We start from the raw sequence: 8827 nt of genomic DNA, 5'->3' as shown, positions 1-8827 counted from the left end.
TATCCGAAAATAAGAGAAACTTCGGCTAATGCTTTGCGCTTTGTCCAAGTATTTTTTCATCCTCTCATCTCGGGCTTCACTTGTACCCAGCATGTGATTCACTATGACTTGTGAATCACAATGGATTTTGAGAGATTTGACAAATAGACTTTGCGCTAATTGAAGTCCGGCAAGGAGGGCTTCGTATTCGGCTTCGTTATTAGTAGTTGGGAATAAGAACCGAAGTGAATAAGTTACCTCGTGTCCGTCGGGAGCGATAAGTAGAATACCAGCTCCACTTCCCGTCTTATTCGAAGCTCCATCTACGAATCCACTCCAGCAGTCCGGCGGTTCTACTTCGGATTCTTGGGGTTGTGTTAGTTCGTCATTGGCAGGATTTTTCTGTTCGGCAATAACAGGGATTGCTTGATCGAACTTTGCTTCTGCAAGAAAATCTGCCAAGGCTTGTCCCTTGATGGCTTTCCGAGGTAGATATTCTATTGAGTGTTCTCCCAACTCTATGGCCCATTTGGCGATTCTGCCTGATGCTTCTGGCTTGGTCAAAACTTGCCGAAGTGGCAGATCGGTTAAGACGCATACCTTGTGAGCATAGAAGTATGGCCGCAGTCTCCTTGCTGCATTTACTAACGCCAGAGCAATTTTTTCCAGAGGTTGATACCTTGTTTCTGGACCTCTTAATGCTCGGCTTGTAAAGTAGATGGGAAGCTGCTTTAGGCCTTCTTCTCGTACAAGCACCGCGCTAATGGTTTGATCTGATGCCGCTAAGTATAAGAATATCACTTCGGCATCTGTTGGAGCAGAGAGAATTGGAAGCTTGGCTAAATAACTTTTGAGCTCGTCAAAAGCCTTTTTCTGCTCGGCTCCCCACTCAAACTTTGGTGCCTTTTTCAACACTTTGAAGAACGGTAGTTGCTTTTCGGCTGCTTGGGAAAGGAATCTATTCAGTGCGGCTAGACATCCAGTTAGCCTTTGCACATCATGTATGGACTTCGGCATCGCCATGTTCTGAACAACTTGAACTTTTGAGGGATTTGCCTTGAGTCCGTCCTTTGAAACCCAACAACCCAGAAACTTTCCCGAATCTACCAAAAAGGTACATTTTTGGGGATTGAGTTTGAGGTTGGCTTTTTTGAGCACGTCGAGGGTGGATTTGAGGTTGTCTTCGTACTCCGAAGTGCTTCTGCTTTTGACGACTATGTCGTCGACATACACTTCAACCTCTTTTCCTATCAAATGCCGAAAAAGCTTATCTACCATCCTTTGATATGTGGCTCCGGCATTCTTTAAACCGAATGGCATCTTTTTATAAGCAAAGATGCCGAAGTCAGTAATGAAAGCCGTTTTTGAAGCATCATTCTCATCCATTAAAACTTGGTGGTAGCCTTTGTATAAATCAAGAAAACAGAAAATTTCGAAGCCGATCAAAGCTTCTACTTTTTTATCTATGTTCGGAAGGGGATAGCAATCTTTAGGACAGTGCTTGTTTAGATCGGTAAAATCTATGCACATCCGCCATCCTCCTTCTTTTTTCTTGATCATCACAGGATTGGCCACCCAAGAAGGATATTTCACCTCGAATAATACATCCGCTTTCAATAATTGGCGGACTTCGTCATGGATGACTTGATTTCTTTCTGCCGCAAAGAGTCTTTGCTTCTGTTTTATTGGCCTGACTGAAGGATCAATATTTAATCGATGAGTGATTACCTCAGGGGGCACTCCGGTCATGTCCAACGGAGACCATGCAAAGACATCTTTGTACTCCTTGAGGAGCTGGATGGTCTTTTCCCGGAGTAGGGACGTTCCCGCGAAACCGATCTTGACCGTTCTGGATGGATCATCTTCGTATAACTGAACGGTCATTGAGTTCGACTCTGGTATGACTTCGGTCATTTCGCTTGCCTCTGACTCCGGCTGCTGTGATTGCTATGCTTGATGATGCCGATCTGATTGCTCGGCACTTTTAAGCGCAATATGCAGACACTCTTTTGCTCTCTTTTGATCACCTCGGATGACCGCTATCCCACCTTTAGTGGGAATCTTGATGGTGAGGTGATAAGTAGAGCAAACGGCCCGAACTGCGTTGAGCCAGTCTCTTCCCAAGATGATGTTGTACGGGGACCGAGCTTTTACCACAAAGAACTCGATCATCGTACTGGAGCTTGTAGGCGCTTTTCCCACCGTGATCGGAAGGCTGATAATACCTTCAGGGCGGGTGTCCTCCTGGGCGAAACTTTTCAGAGGAAGTGGAGCCGGACTGAGCCGAGCTGGATCCACTTCTAATTTATCGAAACATTCTTTAAAAAGAATGCTGACTGACGCTCCGGTATCCACAAACACTCTGTGGATCAGTTTGTTTGCCACTCCGGCTTGGATGACAATAGCGTCTTGATGAGGAGAGATGGCCGGGACGGGATCTGCATCTGAAAATGTAATCACTTCGTCCTGCTTCAACCTTTTATGCGTTGGCTCCTCTCGATTGAAGCCTCTGCGCTCTGACTTCAGGGACGATTTAGTCTTCCCGGCAGGGAGAGCATCAATAGTCAGGATTACTCCATCATATTGCAGCTCGTCATCGTCTTCGGGGTCCTGTTGCTTTTTCAGATCCTGAGGAGCGCAGTTTGCACCTCTCTGCTTTTTGTTCTTTTTCGGCTGCTTGCTTTGGTATTTTTTTAACGTTCCTGCTTTCACAAGAGCGTCAATACCTGCAGCCAAATGTCGGCACTCCTCGGTATCGTGACCGTGGTCTTGATGGAAGGAGCAATATTGATCCTGAGGTCGACGCGCGGCCGATTTCGTCATCCGCTTTGGTTTTTCGAACATATCGGAATGCAGTTCGAAAATTTCCGCTCTCGACTTGTTCAATGGTACGAACTGAGCGGGCGGCTTCTCAGGATTGAGACGTGGCCCCAATCGGTCTTGCACCGGAGTCCTTTGAATCCTTTCAAAAGGAGTTCGGCGAGGATGTCCCTGATCGCCAAAAGGAGTTCGGCGAGGATGTCCCTGATCGCTATGATCGGGCTTCCTTCTGTCTCCTCGGGATGAGCTGTCTAAAGACCGTTTGCGACGGTCTGCCTCATCGGCACGAGAGAACTGGTCCGCAATGTCCCACATCTCTTGAGCTGTTTGCGGACTGCATTCCACGAGCTTTCTGTAGAGAGCTCCGGGCAGGATTCCATTTTGGAATGCCGAAATGACAAGTAGATCATTGAGATCATCTACTTGTAGGCATTCCTGGTGGAATCTCGTCATAAAGTCGCTGATCTTTTCGTCGCGACCTTGACGTATAGAAAGCAGCTGAGCCGAAGTGATTCGGGCTTCCGCTTTCTGAAAGAACCTCCTGTGGAAAGCATCCATTAGATCTCGGTAAGATCTAATGCTGCCTTGGGGGAGGCTATCGAACCACCTTCTTGCGTTCCCGATAAGCAGCTCGGGAAACAGCTTGCACATATGGACCTCATTGAGACCCTGGTTCGCCATGTTATACTGATAGCGTCCCAAGAAATCATGAGGATCCACTAACCCGTCATAAGTCATCGACGGAGTTCGGTAGTTCTGTGGCAAGGGAGTTCGGGTGATATCGTCCGAGAACGGAGTCTTCAATGCTCCGTACATGGCGAACCCGACATCTCTTCGGTATGGAGGAGATGGAGTTCTCCTGTGATTCCGGTGCCGAGGAGGAACAGGAACATGTCGGGGTTGAGGATTCTTCTTCCTGGAAGACACAGCACTACTGCGGTAGTGACTTTCATGTCTGGATGAGGAGGGAGAATCCACCGTTTTCGTCTCCGGCTTTTGGCTCTTTTGCAGGAAGATTAAGAACTCTTCCTGCTTCTCGGCCAAAAACAATTTGACAGCCTCGTTCAAATCGGGCTGCTGGGACGACTCGGTGCGATGAGTCTTTGAGCGGCTTGTTCCTTCTCCGTGAGAACTGGAAGTAGATTTCTCCCGAGGCTGTTTTCCAGACCTGCGGGCTGGACTAGCTTCCTCATGATTATCACGAACGGTATTATGGGTGTTACGTGATCTGGTATGCATTTTTTTGGTGGAAGAGGATCAAAAACTCGCTTTATCACAAATTTGGTTCTCTGCTTCCCACAGACGGCGCCAGTGATGGTTGGGCGAATTTTTGATGGTAGTAAATGCAGGTAATGAATATAGTTCACGACACAAGGAATTACGTGGTTCGATTTACTGAGGTAAATCTACGTCCACGGGAAGAAAGGAGGGCAAGATTGTATTGCTTGATCTGGTTTTCCAGCTTACAAATACAGACTTGCTAAATAATATTTGATGTCTAGAGAGCCCTCTTCTATCTGATCTAAGTTCTATTTATACATTGAACTAAGATCGTGGCTTGCATCACCACTAACTAGGTCGTGGCTTGCATCACCACTAACTAAGTAGTGGATGTCGTGGAGGTCATGAGATCCTGCATGGGTCCACTATCTCTTTGTTTGGTCCGCTATCCTGCATGAGTTGACACCACTAAATAGATCGTGTAGTGGAGGTCGTGGAGGTTCTGCATGAGTCCACTATCTCCCAGTTCGGTCGAATACTGAGACCGAACTTCTGAACTATTGCCGAGCAGCTTTTGCCGATCTGAGAGTAGAGCTTGATTGGTCGGCTTTTACCGAGCTGTAGGCTGGAGCCGAACTCTTTGGTAATGCCGAACTGATTGGTTGGCTTTTACCGAGCTGTAGGCTGGGGCCGAACTCTTTGGTAATGCCGAACTGATACTCTTCCTTGGGCTTTGGGCTGATGGGCCGTCACTGCTATTGGGCTTGTTTAGTACGTACCCCATCAGATACCAAGAGCAACGTGTTGATGCATAAATACGAGTTAGGGAGGATGTTAGGGCATGGCACGTTCGGAAAAGTTAACTACGCGAGGAGTCTACAATTCGGGCAGGGCGTCTCCATTAAAGTGATAGACAAGGACAAGATTATGAAGGTGGAGATTGTGAATCAGATCAAGAGGGAGATATCGATCATCAGATTGGCCGGCATCCGTACATTATCCATCTCTACGCGAAAGGGGGCGAGCTGTTCAACAAGGTTGCCAAAGGAAAACTACAGGAAGATCTGGCACGGAAGTTCTTCCGCCAGCTGATAAACGCGGTCGACTTCTGCCACAGCAGGGGCGTCTACCACCGCGATCTGAAGCCTGAAAACATATTGCTGGACGAGGACGAGAATTTGAAGATATCCGATTTTGGGCTGAGTGCGCTGGTGGAATCCTGGCGCCAGGACGGCCTCCTCCACACGGCGTGTGGGACCCCTGCCTACGTCGCCCCTGAGGTGATCAGCAGGAAGGGGTACGATGTGGCCGTATCCGATATCTGCTCGTGTGGCGTGATTCTTTGTGTATTGCTTTCCGGATATCTTCCGTTCCACAGCTCCAATTTGATGGAGCTGTACCGGAAGATCGGGAAGGCAGATTACAAATGTCCTAAATGGATTTCCCCCGAGGCGAAAAGGCTGCTGTTAAGGACCTAAATCCCTAACGTTCGGTAGAACGGAGAACAAGATAAATTCGGTGTCCGTGAGGGTCGGCGGAGGAAGAATCTGGGTGGCTGTGCGCGGGTTCCAACCCGTCGGGCAGCGACTGCAGATCAGATATACGGCCCGGCTGTGCGCGGTGAGATTCCGTCGGGCAGCAGGTGGCGTAGGGATTAAGGATTCAACGTAATATGCAAGGGACTTGGTCAAAATAATATATTCATTGAATGATTAAAAAAGATAACAGTCTATCTTATTTATAATGCTACCAACTTAATGAACAAGAAAACAAAGATATAGAAAAAGATATGCTAAATCCCTATAATATCTAAACTAAATAATAATAATAATAATAATAATAATAATAATAATAATAATAAACTCGTATCAACTCCCCCACGGTTAAAATCCACCTTGTCCTCAAGGTGGGAACCACAAAGCAAAAAGGAGAGTTGAAATCAGAAGATTCGGCGTGGCAACTCCTCCTGGATCAAACACACATCGAACAGCTGAACGTCTCCCTTCTTCACCTCCATAAAAAATCAACAAAGGTAGACTAATGTGGTCGTCCAAATTCAACGCTAAAATGGAAAGTTCTGCCACACAGTCATGAATGCTCAAACACGGCGTGTTATTTCGCAGAGGAATCAACCTTGGATCGGCGTCGAGCGATGTTGATCGTTGATTCAGACTTGTAACATCACCAACATTCAAATCCTTATAGACACAAGCACTTTCGTGGAAAACAGTGTAATCACCAATAGAACCATCCTCCTCTTTATCTTCTAGCAATGTCTCCTCCTTTTCACCAATCTTCTCATCATATACCCCAACGAGCACTTGCAGTGACTTGTTGTCGTTCATGACAATCCCTTTGTTCGTGACGAACTCTCCAGGGGACTCGTTGTTTGGAACATCAAGAGGAGCGCCATCATTGTGAACATCGGTAATGTCATTGGGAACAACATCACCGAATCCTATCGTGGGAGTACTATTAGTTTTCTCTTCGGCTAAATTCAGATAAGCGGCCACCCCCCTCGACGTAGCCACCGCGGTGTCGGGGCCAAGCGTCTTGCGTGCGATCGCGGCACCCGATGGCCTGGTATCTCGGCCGTGGGCGATGATCAGGTGGATCCAAGTGGTGTGATACGTAGGGTAATTCTGGATCAGGCCACGACGGCGGGCGGAGTACTTCCACCCGGCTGCTCGGAGGGTCCCAACTGGTTACACGGCGAGGTTTGGCCTGCTGGTAGAGACAGAATGGCTGTGTGGCCTGAGGGAAGTCGTATTGACGACGGCAAAAGCCGGCGTAGTCGTATGACATGTTGACGGACTGAATCGTGGTTGCGGTAGAAATGGTGGTGATTTATTTGGGGATATGGATGAACGCAGATGGAGGATGCTGAGCTCTCAATGAAAGCACCAGTTGTTAAGGACCGTCCTCCTTAACGTCGATTTCCACACAAAATCAAGAAACGAGATGTCGTCGTTGTCGAGCGCCCAACGTTGGGTCGTGACTTGGACGGCAAAAAGGGGCGGTTGAGCGCGAGATCAGCCTCGTCGGCAACCTTAGGAGATGTTTCTTGTTTGCTACTCAATTGAGCCAAAAGAATGATAATTTCATATATTGATTGAATGAATAAAAAAGATAACAGTCTATCTTATTTATAATGCTACCAACTTAATGAACAAGAAAACAAAGATATAGAAAAAGATATGCTAAATCCCTATAATATCTAAACTAAATAATAATAATAATAATAATAATAATAATAATAAACTCGTATCAGCTGCTTATGAGAATACTGGACCCGAATCCAATGACTCGGACTACGATAGCAAAGATCAAGGAAAGCACATGGTTCAGGACCGGATGGAGGCCCGAATCAGAAGCGAACGAGGCTGAAAGCAGCGACGAGATGGTTCTAGGTTCGCGAACCTGAATGCGTTCGACATCATATCCCTCTCACCGGGATTCGACCTGTCAAGGCTCTTCGAGGAGGAGACTTGTGTAACGAAAGAAGCGAGATTCCTTTCGTTGAGGCCGGCCTCTGTCATCGTCTCGAAGCTTGAAGAAATCGCCAAGTGCATGAAGCTCAGGATAACAAGAAGGACGCGGGGTTGTTCAAGTTTGAAGGAGCCAAGGAAGGCCGGAAGGGGTACTTGTCGATCGATGCAGAGATCTACATGCTCACGCCGGCCTTTCATTTGGTCCAGGTGAAGAAAACCGGTGGAGATTCGCTGGAGTATCAGAAGGTGTTCGACGAGGGTATCCGGCCCGGGCTGGAAGACGTCGTTTGGGCTTGGGAAGGTGAGTCGCAGCCTCGGCTGGAGCCCGGTCGGCAACAAGATGAGCTCTCATCGATGTCATCGTCGCAGGAGCGACATTCGGAGCAGCAGTGAGGTCAAGATCTCTTAGAGCAGCAGCTGTTGCTGCTGCAAGAACAATTGCCTTGATCTTTTCCAATTGGCAAGTTTTAGTTCATTAGGATTTCTGTGCATTTTCCTAGTTTGTGTTTTTGGTTCACGTGTAGCATTCAGGCAACTATTGAAAGGATTTTTTTTATGTTAACCCATGAATCATGATCCCGTGCATAACTTGAAATTTCGTGTGTAGATTTTCTTCATGTGTTAGAGCATCCACTACATGGGCGGCGTGCCCCGGAACCGCCGCCGCCGCTCCTACCTATAGGGTGGGAAGCGTCCGCCCCGAGGCGAACGCATTTTTTTGGGGAGGAATGCACATCGGCGAGAAGGCGCCGAGGACGCGCCAGGCGCCTATAGGCGCTCCAGCCTATAGTGCGCCGGTAATCGGCGCACCGGGGGTAGCCGGACAATTTTTTTTTATAAATACCACTTCCACACACACAACTTCACATACTCTCTAAACTCCATCCATTTATTCACTCTCAACATTTTCACTCTCTAAAAATGCACGTTGGAAACGACGAATCAACCGGCACCGACGAATCGGGATATGACGACTATCCTCCTTCCCAGCCATGGGATCGAGTCAAACGCTCCTCTGTGGGGTTCGAGTCCCATGCCCCCTCCATTCCAGTCGTGGTAGCCGACATCCCTGCCGTGGCAACAGACCCAATTTCGGGGTCAGGCCTCTATTCAGAGGAATTTGGGTCGTTCGACATTTGGAGATTACAGGCCCAGCATGGACGCGCTTAACCAACCGCGACCGGAGACCCCTTTCCAATTTCACCGATGCAGATAGATTCGCACTAGAGCATATGATGGGTTGTTTGAGTCCGGGATTACCGGATACTCCACCAGCCCGTGTGGATACGCCCGTTCCGATGAGAGTCGGCGGGTTC

At 47.9% G+C, this 8827-nt stretch overlaps 1 pseudogene; it reads left to right on the top strand.

Moving 5' to 3' along the window:
* Positions 1 to 4824: 4824 nt before the first annotated feature.
* On the top strand, positions 4825 to 7958 carry LOC121770166 (annotated as a pseudogene).
* The last annotated feature ends 869 nt before the right edge of the window (positions 7959 to 8827 follow it).

The sequence above is a fragment of the Salvia splendens genome, chromosome 2, assembly GCF_004379255.2.
Source record: "Salvia splendens isolate huo1 chromosome 2, SspV2, whole genome shotgun sequence".
Lineage (NCBI taxonomy): Eukaryota > Viridiplantae > Streptophyta > Magnoliopsida > Lamiales > Lamiaceae > Salvia > Salvia splendens.
Note: the sequence above shows the minus strand (reverse complement) of the source record. Positions and strands in the feature narration are given on the sequence as shown.